The sequence below is a fragment of the Pan paniscus genome, chromosome 4 (assembly GCF_029289425.2).
Source record: "Pan paniscus chromosome 4, NHGRI_mPanPan1-v2.0_pri, whole genome shotgun sequence".
Classification (NCBI taxonomy): Eukaryota; Metazoa; Chordata; class Mammalia; order Primates; family Hominidae; genus Pan; species Pan paniscus.
Genome location: NC_073253.2, coordinates 128,672,556 through 128,689,411, shown reverse-complemented (window position 1 = coordinate 128,689,411; position 16,856 = coordinate 128,672,556). Strand labels below are relative to the sequence as shown.

Sequence of the window (16,856 nt, the reverse complement as noted above, 5' to 3'; positions counted from 1 at the left end):
GGCTCAGTCCCTGTCCTGGACTATAGATGGATGGAGTGTTGCACTCTAGGGTCATTGCACCTTCCTTTCCTGAGTTGCAACCTCCACCTCCAGGACGCAGGGGTTCCGCGGGAGGGTGGGGAAGCAGCTTGATTCCAGAAGTCTTTACCTCTCCTCATCCACCAGCCTCAGAGGTGCTTTCTGCCAATCACATTTTTCCCAGCAGTCTTCTTTTCTTCCAGAAGCTTAATAATTTAAACAATATCCATTTGAAATTATATTTAAACACTTAAACAATGTAAGATGCAAACTTAAGGGGAGAAAGACCAAAGGGGAATGTAGGTGTCGGATTTCTCAGAACAAAAGAACAGTCCACAATTGGAGGGAGAGGAGTGGCAGAGCGCAGAGGCTGCTGATTAGATCCAAGTGTGCCTCCTTTCTAAGGATACCTTTGTCTGGGAAATGCACGCCTCGACCAGCAAGCTGCTGAGTTCAAAGACATGGGAATCTGGGTATTTAATCAACCGCCTTGGTGACTGGAGGATGGGGGAGCCTAGTTACTCCTGGAAATCGGTAATGAAGGCTGCGGCAGGAGACCCGCCTCTTAATAAGGCAGCAGCCAATTAACAGAACAAATGTTTGCGGTGTCCCCGCCGAGTGATGGGATGTCTTGTCTTCTCCCAGGGCCCTGGGGCCTGTCAGTCAGACAGGCAGGTACATGACTTAAGTTAATTGGAGAAAAACTCCTTCCAGGGAAGTGGGCACTGGTTTGTCATTCAATGGGACAGAGATCTGGTTTTGACAAGTACCTTTGCCTGACCCAGGAAAGGACACGTCCTTCAGAAAGGCTCTCCTCTCCCCCGACCCTGGCACCACCACTGAGACTCTCTGGTTGGGAGTTTCTAGCCCCAGGAATCTCAAAGCCAAAGAGCACAGCTGCACATCTGAGAACCAAGAGAATTTTGGCAGGAGAAGGCGAACCTCCTTCCTGAGAGAGTGGCTCTCCCCACCCCTTCAGATGGTACCTGGGCAGCACCTGCTGAGCCCACCAGGGTCTGGGCTCTGGAATGGCCAGGAGGAAGTGCAGGATGTGGGCCACAGGAAGAGCTGTGACTGGGAGACATTTGAAACTCAGGGTAGGACAAAATCAGGGTGGGCCGGGCTTGGCCAGCTGGGGAGTAGCTGGTCATGCCAATGGAGAGGTCATTTCAAAATGGGCCAAGGAGTAACATGTCAGTAAAGTCCATGTGGGCACACAGAGCCTGCTCCAGCCACCTGAATATCCACCAGGCAGTTGCACGCTCTGTTCCTCCTTCTCCCACCCCCCTTCTCTCTCTCTCCCTGTCTCTCTCTGTGCCCTCTTTCTTTCCCTGTACTCCTCCTCATCTTCTCACCTCCTATTTCATTTTCCCTTTCCATGCCCTCCCTGTGAGGTCTGACTTGAGTGTGCCTACACATATCTAAAACAAGTGACTGAAATAATGTGTTTCTCAGTTAACTGGGAGTATGTATTACATGGTGCAAGCTACTAGTTCTATGTTGAGGGAATTAAGCAGTTTCCCTAGCAGAGTTGAGACAGTCTGAAGTAGATGATCACCCATGCTCCCCAGCATCAGGGGATGAAGCATGCCATCTGACCGTTCATGGTCCTGTGAATGCTGTCAACCCCACATGAGCCAGCAAGTTTGTCTTTTATTGGAGAAATCCCTCTGTCCAATTTTCCAAACAATCACAGTCTGGATTATAAGTAAATGACTAATTCAACAAACGAGTTATTGCTCAGTATTCTTGCATCCAGTTTAAAGTGAGAGGAGGAGGAGGAGGAGGGAATGATGAGAACTAACAATCATCACAAGTAGGTGGAAATTATTACCCACGTAAAGAAATGGAGGTTTCAGAGGAGTGTTAGGTTATGCCACAGTAACAAACAACTGCAAAACCTCGGCACCCCAGTAAAAGTTGCTCACTCACGCAGTACATCCAGCATGGGTCCGCAGGGGCTCAGCTCACAGACCCAGGCCCACATGGCCTTCTGCAGTCAGTGATGTAGGGAAGGCCAGGCATCTGAGAACCAGGAGGATTTTGGCAGGAGGGTTTGGCAGGAGAGGCTGAGCAAACCTCCTCCGTGAGAGGGTGTCTCTCCCCACCCCTTCAGGGGGTATCTGGGCAGACCCTGCTGAGCCCACCATGGTCTGGGCTCTGAGATGACCAGGAGGAAGTGCAGGATGGGGAAGGGGATGTGAAGAGGGAGTAAAACCCCAACGTAGAGCCTGGAATTGACACACATTCACTTAAACCCCCATTTCCTTGGAAAAGTAAGTCACACAGCCACAGCTAACTTGGCTAACTTTCTCCGTGGAGGACAGAGGCCGTGCTTCCTCATGTTCTTCCTCAGTCCACGGCATCCCGGCCAGCGTGTTTAACTAGAGTGAGAGCTGAGTGCTCATAGGAACGCTTGAACACACAACCCTGCACATAGCTGTGTCCACGTGCAAGGCTGACCTACTGGCATATTCATAGAATTGGAAGGGAAGCCACTTGGTGAAAAGGAAATGTTTTTCTTCATTTTCTATTATGACGTATGGCATACAGACAATGGGATGAAAATGTGTACATGCAGTTGAAAGAATGATCATGAAGACAAGAGCCATGTTTTAGGAATTAGGCTGTGCTTTAGAAATGCTCCCTCTCTCGTGCCCCTCCCTACTCAACGTCCTCCTCCCTGCCTGGAGGTGACCACTGTCCGTTCTGTGATAATCATCTTCCAGCTTTCTTTATAGTTATCTAAATTTATATTCATAAATGTGTCTCAACATGGTTTACTTTCTCTTGTTTTTGAACTCCATATAAATGGAACCATGCTGTGGGTGTTCTTTTCAGATTTATTTCTTACACTCAGTATCTGATTTGTAAGACTAGTTCATATGGGGTATAGTCGTACCTTGTTCTTTTCATTCCTGGATATCCCCTTGTATAACTATGCCACGATGTATCCATTCTACTGTTGACAGCCAGCATTTGGGTTAATTCCCATTTGGAGATATTCCAAGCTGTGCAACTGGAATCACTCTTGGATATGTCTTCCTGTGCACCTGTGAAAGTGTTCCTCTAGCGTGTACTCTAGGCACTGTACTTCACTCTCCTTTCTAGATATCACCATACTCTTTCCCAAAATTGTTGACCAGCTTTCCTTGGAAACAACAGTGTGTGAGTTCCCATAATTCATATTCTTACTAACACTTGTGACTATAAAACCCCTTTTTGACAAAATGCTTTTTCTGCAACTACTGAGGGTTTTGCCCTTTTTCCTATTGTTTATTACGGTAATTGATTTTCATATGTTAAACCAATCTTACATTCCTGGGATAAATCCCACTTGGTAATGATGTATAATCCTTTTTATACCCTGGATTTGATATTAGGTATAAATTTATTTTATAAGTTATATATATATGATATATATTTTATATATTGCTGGATATGGTTTGCTAGTATTTTGTTGAGGATTTTTTTATATCTGTAATCATAACGGATATTGGTCAGTAGTTTTCTTGTGTTGTCTTGCCTGGTTTTCATATAAGGTTGATATTGAAGTCATAGAATGTGTTGGAACATATTCCCTTCTCTTTTATTTTGTGGAAGAGTTTATGAAGAATTGTTATTAATTCTTATTTAAATGTTTGATAGAATTTACCAGTGAATTAATTTGGTCCCTTGCTTTTCTTTGTGTGAAATTTTTAAATAACTAAATCTCTTTACTTATATAGTTTTTTTATTTCTTCGTGAGTTACTTTCAATAGTTTGTGTCTTTCTACAAATTTGTCCAATTCATCAAAGTTGTCTAATTTATTGGCATATACTTGTTCATACTTTTCACTTATAATCCTTTTTATTTTGTAAAGTCAGTAGTAATATCATCCTCCTTACTATTTTTAGTAATTCGAGACTTCTAAAAAATTTTTTTGTTAGTCTAGCTAAAGGTTTTGTCAATTTCGTTGATTTTTTTTTTGAAAGAACCAATTTTTGGGTTTGTTGAGTTACTCTATTGCTTTTCTATTCTCTTTTCATTAATTTTCACTTTAATCTTTACTACTTGCTTGCCCTGCTTGTTTTGGGTTTAGTTCGCTCTTCTTTTTACAGTGTGTTATGGTGAAAGATTAGGTTATTGATTTGAAATTTATTTTATTTTATTTTATTTTTTTTGAGATAGAGTCTCACTCTGTCACCAGGCTGGAGTGCAGTGGCTCACTGCAAACTCTGTCTCTCAGGTTCACACCATTCTCCTGCCTCAGCCTCCCGAGTAGCTGAGACTACAGGCGCACGCCACCACACCCAGCTAATTTTTGTATATTTAGTAGAGATGAGGTTTCACTGTGTTGGCCAGGATGGTCTCGATCTCTTGACTTTGTGATCCGCCTGCCTCAGCCTCCCAAAATGCTGAGATTACAGGCATGAGCCACTGTGCCTGGCCTGTTTCTTTTTTAATGTAAGCATTAATAGCTACAAGTTTCTCTCTAAGCACTCCTTTAGCTACATCTCATAAGTTTTGTTATGTTGTGTCCTTATTTTCATTCATATCAAAGTGTATTTTCTCTTGTAATTTCTTATTTGACCCATTGGTTATGTAGGTGTGTGTTGTTTAATTTCCACGTATCTGTGAATTTCCCAGATTTCATTTGGATACTGGTTTTAATTTCAGTCTTGTGGTAGATGAACATATTTTGTGTGACTTCAGTTCTTTTAAATTTATTGAACTTTCTATTCTGGTCTAGTAAATGGTCTATCCTGGAAAATGTTCTATGTACACTTGAGAAAAATGTGCATTCTGCTTTTGTTAAATAGGGTGTTCCAGCGGGATCTAGTAGGTTTAGTTGTATTATAGTTTTGTCAGTCTTTTATTTTCTTGTTGATCTTCCTAGTTGTTCTATTCATTATTAAAAGTGAGATATTAAAGCCTCCATCTATTATTGTCATCTATTTCTTTCTTTAGTTCTGTCGCTTTTGCTTCGTGTATTTTGGGGTTTCTTGTTAGATGTGTATATGTTTAAAACTATTAAATCTTTCAAATTGATTAGCCCTTTTATTATTATCTGTTTATATAACACCTGGTTATCTCCAGTAGCATTGTTTTGTATTAAAGTTAATTTTGTCTGATATTAGTATAACTCTTTCAGCTTTCTTATAGTTTCTTTTTCCATGCTTTTACTTGCAATCTATTTATATCTTTAATTCTAAAGTATGTGTTCTACAGCCAGCATATATTTGAATATTATTTTTTTATCCAGTCTGAAAATCTCTGCCTTTTGATTGGATTGCTTAATTCATTAGCATTTAATATGTTTATTGATATAGTTGGATTTACATTTGAAATTTTACTTTGCTTCTTATATGTCTCATTTTATTTATTCCTCTGTTTCTCCCTTAGTGCTTTGTTTTGCATTAACTGAACATTTTCTGTTGTAGCATTTTAAGTCATTTAATGATACTTTTCCTACATTTTTGGAGGGTGTTTTTAGTGATTTTTCTAGGGTTTACCATATACATCTTAACTTATCAGAATTTACTTCAAATTCGTACTAAAACTTTTAATTTCTGTGAGATATAGAAATGTTATTCCTATATGTTTTTTACACTTTACATTTTTCTGCTATTACTGTTACACAAAATAAAACTATATATGTTACAAACCCAATAATACATGTTTTAAATTTACTGATTTAAATAATTTTGTCACTTGAAGCTGAGGGAATAAATGAGAGCAAGTATATAGTTATATAATTTGTATGTTAACCTTCTTATTTACCATTGCTGGTTTTCTTCAATGTTTTTGTAGATTCAAGTTATCATTTGATATCACTTCCTTACTCCAATACAGTTTTGCACCCACCTACACCCTTTGTGCTATTATTTTCAAGTATGTTATATTTCTGTATGTTATAGGCACAATTGTACAGTTATAAACATATTATTTTATACAATTGCTTTTAAAATCAGCTAACAAGAAAGGAGAATAAATATATATTTATACTGTCTTGTATAATTACATAGTTATCTTTGCCAGTGCTCTTTTTTTTTGGTGTAGATGTGATTACCATCTGGGGTCACTTGCTTTCAGCCTAAAAAGCTTCTTTCACCTTTTGTAGAGTGAGTATGTAGCAATGAATTATCTGTTTTTGTTTATCTGAGAATGTCCTTATTTTGCCTTCGTTTTTGAAAAGTGGTTTTGTTGGATATACGATTCTTTGTTTACAGTTTTGTTTTTTAGCACATTGAATATGTCATTCCACTGTCTGCTGGCTTCTTTAGCTTCTGACAAAAAGTCAGCTGTTAATCATATTGAAGTTCCTTTGTACACGAGTAAAAAAAAAATCTGTTGCTGCTTTCAAATTTTTCTCTTTGTCTTTGTTTTCTATATTTTTAGTAGAGTGCACCTGGATCTCTGTGTATATCTTCCTTGAAGATTGTTGAATTTCTTGGATGTACTGATTAATTTTTTAATCAAATTTAGGAAGTTTTTAGCCATTAATCCTTCAAATAATTTTCTGTTCCTTTCTCTTTTCTTTTTCTGGTGCTTCTACTGCACATATGGTGGTGTGCTTAATGGTGTCACACATTTCTCTGAGGCTTTGTTCATTTTTTTTTTTTGGTTCATTTTCTTCCCTAGTAAACTAGCTGGCCTACAGTCTAGCTTGTTGCTCTCATGGAGCTACCAGCCTCTTCTTAATTATTTACCACCAAAATGTTCATTGTTTTAAGAGTACTTTTAGGCTCAAACTTCCTCATACTCTGTTCCAAATTCCTCTCCGTCAGAGCTCTCCATTTTAATGGCCTGTCTCACCCCATGGCCAAAATCTCCAAGCCACTGCTCCAGAGTTTGGTGTGGGCATAATGGCCCAGTTCTCTTAGAATGACACCCTTAGTTGTAATTCTAGCCTGGTTGTCATGGTAGACTCTGGTCTCTCAGTTCACTTCTCCCAGCATGAAATCTCTGTCCTATGAGTAAACTGGGGTGAGGGAAATTCGGGTCCCAGTGTTACTGCCCTGTCACACCAGCAGTAGAGTCTCCATCTTATGAGTCAGAGCTGAGTGGAAGATGAGAGCCCCAGACTGCTCAGTTGCATTTGCCTGGAATTTAGTCTCCACAGCCTGGAGCTGGCGGGGATTAGTTGTGCTGGCATCCTGACCTCCCAGGGAAATATTATATACCTTGACTGGAAGCTGGGGAAGAGGGAACCCTGTCTCCTTGGCACTTCCATCCAGAATGAAGCTTCCTTCACATTTAGCTGGCAAAGAGAGAGGGAGCAAGCAGGTCATGGCTCAAGTAAGACTCTTGCTGTTTTTACTGAATTTAGTAGATTTTCTTTCTTTTTTTTTTTTTTTTTTTTTTGAGACAGACTCTTGCTCTGTTTCTCAGGCTGGAGTGCAATGGCACAATCTCAACTCACTGCAACCTCCGCCTCCTAGTTTCAAGCTATTCTCATGTCTCAGCCTCCCAAGTAGCTGGGATTACAGGTGCCCACCACCACACCTGGCTAATTTTTGTATTTTTAGTAGAGACGGAGTTTCACCATGTTGGTCAGGTTGGTCTCAAACTCCTGACCTCAGGTGATCCACCCACCTTGGCCTCCCAAAAGTAGATTTTCTTGAATAAATGTTTCTTCATGTGCTATAGGTACTTAGGAAAATTTCCAGATACTTTAACTGGTTGGGTTTGGAGTGTGTGTGTTTTTTTTTTAATCAAAATCATCATTTCACCATTTATATTTATTTCTCTGAAGAGCATGTCTACAGAGTTCATTATGCCATAATTCTAAAAGCGGGACCCAATGTTTATTTTTTTAGTCTACCTGGATTTAATGTTTTGTGAATGGTATAATGCAAAGGCCTAGTTTTATTATTTTTCACATGAATTCCAATTCCAATTTGCCCTAACGCCATTTATTGAAAAGTCTATCTGTTCCCCCAGAGATCTACAATACTGCCTCTGTCTTGTAGCAAATGTCTGTTTCTGCAGGAGCATATTGCAGAGTTCTTTCTTCTGTTCAGTTGATCTATTCCTGCACCAATACCACAATGTCTTAATTATAAAAGCTTTATATAGTAAGTTCTGATATCTCATAGGGCAAGCCCTTGTCCTTCTTCTTTGAGAGCACTGAAGCTGTCTTCAGGACTTTGTATATGTTTATAAATTGTAGATTCAGCTTGTCAAGTGCACACATGTGTGTATACACACAACCTGCTGGGAATTTGATTTGTATTGCATTGAGTCTATGGGTAAATTCAGGAAGAATCAACATCTTTACAAGACTGTGGCTTTCCATCCGTAAACATAGTATATCTCTCCATTACTTAAGTATAAATATCAACTGATGCAAGCAGTATGTGTGCTCTCTAAGGCCATGGATCGTCCAGAAACTTGTAATATTTTCTACTATCTCCACTCATCTCACAAGGGTTCATATCACTTTAAATCATGTCAATGTGGGAAGAACAAATTAACTTTAGAGGCTATTACTGATCCCAATGTGACAGAAAGCCAGATTTCTAGACAAGTAGATATTTTTGGTAGTTGCCTCTAATGAATCAACTATACCCAACAGGAGTGAGAGTAGAATAAGGTACATTTTTATCACAAAGTAGCACCTACTTTAAAGCTCCTCCACTGCTTTTTACTAACCAGTTTATTTCCTTTCATGCTTTCACCAACACTCCAGCTGTTTTCTGACAATGGGGAACTAGCATGAGGCTTGGCTATTTCAATCAAGGCAGGAAAATATTGATTAGGGGTCTTTAAAAGTAACTGCTGTTGCTTTCCTTTTATTGTTGTTTTTCTGATTACAAAGGTATTATGTATTATTTCCAGAGAATTTAGGACATACAGAAAAGCACAAAAGAGAAAAATAAAAGTGATTTACCATCAGAGAGAACCAGGGATAATATTTTGGTATGTAACTTTAGAGTCTTTTATATATATATATATATATGCCATGCACACCCTATGTTTTGGGTTTTTTTCAAAATAGCTCTTTATAGATGGATCTCTTTACTCAACAGTAAGTCAAACCATTGTTTTCTTTGGAAAACAGCAGGTAATGGGTGCTCAAGAGTGCTGCAGGGAAAGTGCAGAGAATCCCTTCAGGAGACACAGAGGTGTTTAAGTTGAGACTGCCAACCAGGTTATGCACCAGCTCACTCCTCGAATACCACCTACTGATTTCTAGATGGCTGACGTGAATTTGATTGCCTCTCAAGGTTCCATCCAACTCTAAAGTTTTGGGACTCCAAGATTTCTGTCTGATCTGTGGTCCCATGTCACCTGACACTGTCATAGGCCTGAGTTGTTGAAATGAGGGGTGCTTAGTCAGTCTGGTGCTATAACAGATTATCATAGTCTAAGTGGCTTAAAGAAATTTATTTCTCACAGTTCTGGGGGCTGGGAAATCCAAGATCAAGGTGGTAGCAGATCTGTGTCTGGTGAGGGTCCTCTTCCTGGTTTGCAGATGACCATCTTCTTGCTGTGACCTCACATGGTAGAGAGAGAGAGAGAGAGATCATCTCTTCCTGTCTTTTTTTTAAAAGGGTATTAATCCCATTCATGAGGACTCCATCCTTGTGAACTAATTACCTAACAGACACCTCACCTCCAAGTATCATCACATTGGAGATTTATGCTTCAGCATATGAATTTGGGGAGACACAAACATTCAGTCCATAGTTAGGGGTTTTTGGTTTGCTTGTTTAACTGCCCACCAAGAATATGATTGGAAAGTTCATATTTAACCAAGATGGTAGTACTGTCACAATTTCTATCTAGAAGAGATAATATTAAAAGACCATTTCATCTGCACAGCTCAATTCCACAGAGAAGAGATGGTGAACTCAGGCTTGTCTCTGGTAAAATCACTGTGTGCCCTGGGCCCAGAACCCCTGTGTGGACCCCTTTCCTCCCTTCAGCTCCACCAGTACAATGGACCCTTGTCCAGAAAGGGACTTCTCATGAATAAATTTGCCTCCATAATGACCGAATAGGAGAAAGTTGCACATCTAACCACCTGTAATTATCAAATAAAATCCTTTGTGCCCAGGTCAGTAAGTCTGAGTGTGGGCAGTTGGAGGAGGATAGGGAAGCCAGGGGAGGGGGCAGGAGGACCTTCCCAGATCCTGTGAAATCACCCTTCTAAGTTACCACTCAGGGCATGGCTAGCTAGATTAATGTGGGGCTCAGGGTTTCCCTGCCCAAGGGACTTCATTTCAGGTCAGGCAGAGGCAAGCAGCTTAGCCCTCACATCTGTGCTGCTGAGTGTGGTTACTGCAGGAGAGAGCTGGAGTCTAAAGGAGGAAACTTCCCATGCTTCCTGAAGGGTGGGGATAACTCTGAAGCTCTGTGACCAGTTCTATTTAAGCCAATATAGAGAAGGGCATCATGCTGCTGAAGGTAGAGGCAAGTGATGCTTCATCCTGAGATTTTGGGGACCATTGCTGCTCAGGTGCTTGTGCTGGTCACCCACCTTAGTGCCCCACCCAGGGAGATGGAGGGTGCACTGTGGCCCCAACCCAGTCTACATGGACTAGGTTATGATCAAGGCTTCCCAAGAAGGGAGGGTAGGTTTGGTGGGGTCTGCCCAAACAGTTGTTCAGTGTGGGGCCAGCATCCCACACACCCAACCTGGTGTTAAGTTATGGATCTGCTTGGCCATGAAGCAGTATATTCCAGCTCACTCATTTTCACATTGGTGCTGCCACCTGTTCACACTGGTTCCTTCTTGTATGTGCATCCAGTGGATCTCTGCTTCTACATATAGCTCATTGTGCAACCCTCCCACATGGTGGTGTTACTCATGGATTTCACATTCTTACTCTCAGGATGTGTTTCAAGGAAGTTACCCTCGGAACAAACTCTTCCAATCCCTATAGTTCCCACAGTCCAAGATTCAAGGTGCTGACCGCCCACCTCCTGCATCACCCCAAAAGGCAGTGGGCTGGTGGTGTCGTGTCAGCTCTTGTTGGCTGCAGAGCCCTGGGGGCTCTTCGTAATAGCCGCAGGCCTTCCTGGCAGGGGTTAGAATAGTCCATTTGGGCTTCCTTAACAGAATAGCACCAAATAGGTGATTTAAACAACTATGAAAATTTTATTCCCCCTTTTTGGGGTGGCTTTTTAGCCACCTTTTTGTTGCATGCTCACATGGCAGAGAGAGATCCTCTCTCATGTCTCTTCTGAGAAAGGCACTAATCCCATTCATGAGGCTCCCCCCACCTCCTAATACCTTCACGTTGGGGATTTAGGCTTTAATGTATGAATTCTGGGGAGACACATTCAGTCCATAGCAGCCAGCCATGATGTTCTCACAGCGGGGAGCTGCTGAGAAGGCAGCTGTGACAAAGAACATGAAGAAGCCTGTTACAAGGAGCCACCCTCCCTCTGGGCACAATTAAAGCAGAGTGCCCGGCCTGTATATGCCAGAAATTTCAGTTCCTCCCCACTGGAGGCTCAGTTCACACCACAAAATGCCACATTTGATATGCAGATTCCCCGAACTCTCCAGAGAGGAGCTGGCTACCCAAGGGGAAACAAAGGCTGTTGAGAATGTGTCTGGATCCATTCCCCCATAAGTGATGTTAACACTAAAACACAACACCTCTCTTTCATCCGGCTGGTTTTATGGCTCCCACTCCAAGTGTTGCTTGGAATTGCAGTTGGCCTCATTGGCTTTTTACTACCTTTAAAAGTTCCTTTGCAGAAGCCTGTTGGCTGGCTTCCTGCTGACTCCAGGGCTCATTGTGGAAAGGCCTGGAAGGTTGGCGACTAGGAGCCTTGGGCCATGACCCAGTCCTAATACCAAGGTAAACACTGAGCTCAGTTATGTGTTCTCTCCTTGGTGTCACATGCTTAGGGGGATTCTGACACACAGGTGACCTCCAGGGGGCAAAGACTAGGATCACACACAGTCTAAAAACTTTATTCCACAGGACAATAAATTTTAAAAAATAGATAGATAGATACATAGATACATAGATAGATAATTCCCCTGCCAGTCCTCAAATCTCAGCATGAAGCATTATCTCCTTGGTGGGAGAAACATGAAAACTGTCTCCAAAGCTGATGGCCCTTTACCTGGAAGTTTGATGAGGTGTGTTTGGCAGCCCCAGCAGGCAGATGTTCGGCCTGTGGGTGGGTGACAGGGAGGCCAATTTCAAATGCCCTGCTTGTCAGTGTCATGGATTTCAATTCCTCTCTCCTGGAAGCAGTTTCCACCATAAAATGGTGAGCCTTCCGACAGCTGGGGCTGTCTTTGCAATGGGCCTCCCGGTGATGAAGTGGGCTTCCCGTCCCTGGGAGTGGACAAGCAGCAGCCGAGGCTGTTGGGGAAGAGGCGGAGGAATTTCTGCCCCGGGAGCGAGGTCTGACGATGAGGAATCCTTCCAGCTCTAATAGACAGTGTTCATACCTCAGTGTTTTTCAAGCCCCAAATCAGTTTCTTTAATGATGCTCCTGTAACAAACAATGCCCAGTGATCGCTGAAACCATCTTTTTTCACACTTCAAAAGAATCTGAGAACAAAGGTGAAAATGACATTTCCTTGTCTTCCAACTGATATTTACGCACATGAATCATCTGACACATTCCGCATTACTTTACAGGCACTTCAAATGGAGGCTTTTCCCCTGGGAGCTCTTGTGTTGTGCCAGACAAGTGGAGGCCCTGTAGGGACACTCAGCGGCTCTCACACCCTAGACAGGTCCGTCCTGCCACCAGGAGTCAGGCCCACACTTTCCGTAGACCCTCTTCCCTCATGCTTGCTTTTTCCCATCCTGGGAGTTTTAGGGACACTAGCCATGATTTTAAATTTCATGAGACCTACATGGGATAAACCCTCAGGAGTAGATATGTTAAATGTCAGGAATGTCTCTTGTGGTGAGGGCCTTGGGAAAGCAGTGCTGGCTTCTGGGCAGCCCTAAAACATGGGCAGAGCTTACGTGGTCAGAGTCTCGGAGTGGACACCCTTTGTAGGTTGTGTGGCTCATTCCATTAAGTCCCGGAGCTGGCCGGTCTTGATGGCCTGGGGTTGGTGACCCTCTGAGTCCTCGGGACCCTTGGCCCTCTGTGCGCTGTCCCTCCATGCCCCATCCCTGCATGGGCCCTGCTTGCCAGCATTGCCCAGAACTACCCAGGCATTCAGAGAACCAGGCTGGTACTGGCCAGGGAGGCAGCCAGGGCCTCTGTCATCACAGGCCTGATGTCCAAGCTCACGTCTGTGCTGGGAACCCAGTTTGCAGCCAGTCATGGCAGGGGAGAGCAATCTCTTACCCTGGGTTGACTCAGCGCCCCAGCACCCACTCGATGACCCCAACCTGCCCTTCCCTGTTGCTCCATGGGGCCAGTTGCCTTAGACCCTAATGGGTCTTTGAACTCTGGCTTTCTTTCCTTCTTCTTATTCCTGAAACCACCCCCTCTGCTCTGAGGGCGAGGCTGCCTGAGCCTCTGACTCACTGCTGCCTCACACCTGCCTACCCCTTCTCCCCACTTCCCACAGCACCGCCTCATCCCTCATTCCTTCTCACCAGCTGGCGGGACAGGAGTCCAAACCCCAAGACTGCCCAAAGACCATGCTTGAGGGCCCATGCTGCCCTTCCCCGAGCCTGTCCTCACACAACTCTGCCTAGGAAGCCAGACCACACAGGACCCTGAGCATGCTGGCTTGCCTGGGAGAACTACTGTCCTGTTTCCCTTCAGGCCTGGGACCCCTGTCTTACTTTGGGTATCCTCCAGCAGGCTTCCTGCCCAGCCATGGCTAATGTTTAAAAAAAAATTAGGACTCTCCCACAGGGAGAGGCTCCTTAAATAGGATCCAGATGCTTCACTTTAGAGAGGCTGGCCTGCAGGCAGATACCAAGTGAGGGGCCATCTCAGTCTCAGCCTGTCTCCCTGCCCACAGCCCAGCCTGCCAACCACAGCTGCCATATTCCAAGCGACCTTGTCATTTCCTCAGCGACAAGCAGAGAACTCTGGGCAGAAATCATGTTCCTCTTCCGCCCTGGAGAACTCTGAGTCTCATCAGGGCAGACAGAAAATATTAGGGCATGATTGAAGATGAAGGTTGTGGGGCTATGACCACATGCACGGTGACAGTTCAAAGGAACTAGAACAGTAAGAGCTGGGTGGCCAGGAAGCTTCCTGGAGGAGGGGGATTGGAATCCAGTAGGATGCTCTTGGCTTGGTTGGGTGGAGGGCAGCCCTGCTAGATAGGACCAACCCCAACAAAGGGATCAAATCAGCAGCGCCTTGCTGGCACCTGGGGAGGGAGGGAGGGAGGTGCTCTTCTACCTGTGTCATAGCTAGCTGCCCTGTGTCCTCTGCCACCAGGGATTCCTCAGCTCTGAGACTATCTGGAGTGGGGTGCCTAATGGGTTAACTAAGCCCTGCTGATGCCATGTGACAGAACCCACCCAGTAAATCAAATGGCACAAGTGTGTTGCTCTTAATGGTGTCGTTTGAGGCCAAATGAGCCTGCTAGAGTCTCTAAAATCACACTGTGTTGGAGGCGCCCACCTGTCAGAATGGGGCCCACCTAAGCTGAGCATTTTGTGGAGAATAAGAAAGTAGGTGCCTGGGCAGTGGGAGGGGCTGTGTCAGGCTGGGTGCCAGGACTTGGTGTTCTAACCTCACCAGGTTGTGACGGAACAAGCCTGGTCCTCCCACCCAACCCCCTGCCAGGTGGCCTCAGTTTCTCCCTCTGTGCAACAGAGGGGATTGGCCTTACTGTTTTCTCAGTCCTCTTCTCATCATGATATTCTGAGACTCTGCTGTGAGTGGCATGAGATGTCTCGGTGTGGCTCTCCACCCAGGTCCTGCTGAGGAGACACAGGAGCAATGAGCCCAGGGAGGGGATTAACAGAGGGACGGCCCATGCTGCAAATTAGCAAGATACCAGCTGCCAAATGTAACAACTTGTGTAATTGGCTTTTTGTTTTATTAAGAGGCATGATTCTCTTTAGCCAAGCCTCAAATGCCAGATGGGCATTAAACTTTGGAAGATACAGAGATTAACATTAACAAGAAAAGGACAAACTTGGGTAGCTTTGGAGGCTGGTGGTATTCAGCAGGCCATGTGTGGGTGTGCCTGCCAGAACCCTGCATGGAGACCAAGCCAGCCTTGGAAGTCAGTCCCTGAGGCTTCTTCGTGTATTGGGATGGGTACCTACATTTGGCTCAAGACTGACTTTTCCCAGCATAAGACAAACTGAATCCCTGAAGCACCGTCTGCTGGAAAATCCCCTTTATGCAGAAAAAGCCAGTTGGCACTAGGAAAAGTCCTGGCCTGCCAGCTGATCTTTATTCAGTGAAATAGAATTATTAGAATGGGCTAGATGACAAACCAACATGTCCACAGTTGGGGGACAAAGAGGGGACCAAGTAGACTTTGGCTTGGAGGGTCCAAGTACATCTGACAGCAAGGCCAAGGGCACAGCTGCCCATGGGGCTAGACTACAGGAATGACTATCCACCGGTTCTGTTCTGGTGCACGTTTGTTTCCTGGCTCAGGAATCTGTGTGTGATGCACCTCCCGTGCTAGGGAACTCAACTGGGCATCAAGAGACCTGAGTTCTCCCAGGCTCTTCCTGTTGCTCTTTGGACCTTAGTTTCTACAGAGGTTGGCAGTCCCCTAAGGTACCCTCACTTCTGACATCAGCTGCTCAATAATTCACCAAAAGGATTCACAGAGCTCACAAAAACCTTTATGCTCATGGTTAGGGTTTATTACAGCACAAGGAGACATTAAGATCAACAGAGGGAAGAGGGGCATGGGGCCCAGAAGAGTTCCAAGCACATAACTCCCCAGTGTCCCCTCCCAGTGGAGTTGTGCAGACAGCACTGGTGTGTGACAATACACTCAGAGCACCGCCAACCAGGGAAGCTTGCCTGAGCCTTGGCATCCAAGGATGTTACTGGGACTCAGTCACATGGATATGGCTGGCTGGCTGCATGGCTGACCGTAGTGTCTGGCCTTTCAGAGGTTGAGCTGACACCACGTGGTCCGTGGCCTCCCACCATAAATCACATTGTTAGCATAGACTGTGTCATGGCCCAAAGCCCCCAGCTAAACAAAGATGCTCTTATCAGGCAGCACAGTCCAAGGGCTTAGCAATCCCCTCCCAGGGGCAGGGGGCAAAGGCCAGAACTCCCCTTGGACAAGGGTATCTTTCTTATGCAGAGGCTAGACGAGATGGTCTCCTGGTTCCACCAAAGTCTTAGACTCTGGGATCTTGATCCTGCCTGTTGGATCTGGGTTTATTCACAGCAGAACATGGAGAACAAAGTTCCAGCCAAATGAAATGTGAAACTGTGTTAGGTTTCTATTCGGGTACATCCTGTGTCACCTGTGGAACTGTGTTCGATTTGTTCTCTCCCAAGGATCATAGCTGGCAGGCTCTTTAAAACCATTAGCTTAAATTTCCTTTTCTACTCTCCTGATCTTTGTTTCCAACTCCTGATGTGGCCTACTGCAGAAACCCCTCAGTAGCAGGGAAACCCGCTTCCTTGCACTTCTTAACATCTTTCATCCTTGAGGTGCGGGAGAGCCAAGGAGAGAGAGCGTGGCCAAGCTGCAGCTGTTCAAATGGTTCTGCCTGCTGCCGACCAAGATCTGGAGCGAAAGGAGAAATTTGTCACATGTTGTGGCAGTGAAGCCTCCCCATGTTGCTGTCCTAAAATCCCAGGGTCTAATTGGAAAGGAATTAAAAACGCAGGCCTTTCTGGGATGCTTTGGTTGGATTCCTAGAAAACTTCTGAGAATAAAGCATTGCCATATGGCTGTTTTCTTGTTTACCTTGGGGCTAAAGAGAGACATTCTGGACTGAAATCTTCCACATTGTTTCAG

General features: G+C 44.3%; 1 protein-coding gene across 1 annotated transcript in view; it reads left to right on the top strand.

Moving 5' to 3' along the window:
• Positions 1 to 16,856, top strand: part of FSTL4 (follistatin like 4) — a 410,518-nt gene that overhangs the window by 222,478 nt on the left and 171,184 nt on the right. The gene's annotated exons all lie outside the window — the stretch shown is intronic.